Below are 340 nucleotides of genomic sequence, written 5' to 3' on the forward strand. Positions count from 1 at the left end.
CCTGGGATGTCTGTGTCGAGTTGAATCTGGAATGTACGTCCGCGGGTTTCTAGCCATGCAGCCGCCGTATGCAGACACTGCCAGCAACAGCAGCAGCAGCAGCAGCAGCAGCAGCAGCAGGCGAAGCAGCAGCAGCAGCAGATGTGAGTTCGCGGCTTTCTCTTTGAATTCTGAAAAGGAAGTGAAGAAAGCTGCAGCAGCAATCTGAAAATATAGAAAGTAATGAATAATAAACAATCCGATTTAATTTATTGAAACGTTTAAAGCAGAAAACCACACAAAAACCCGCAGCCGACGGGGGGCCCCCCTCGCCGGGGGCCCCCGGGGGGGCCCCCGGGGG

The sequence above is a fragment of the Eimeria tenella genome, genomic scaffold (genome assembly GCF_000499545.2).
Source record: "Eimeria tenella Houghton genomic scaffold, Eth_scaff1888, whole genome shotgun sequence".
NCBI lineage: Eukaryota > Apicomplexa > Conoidasida > Eucoccidiorida > Eimeriidae > Eimeria > Eimeria tenella.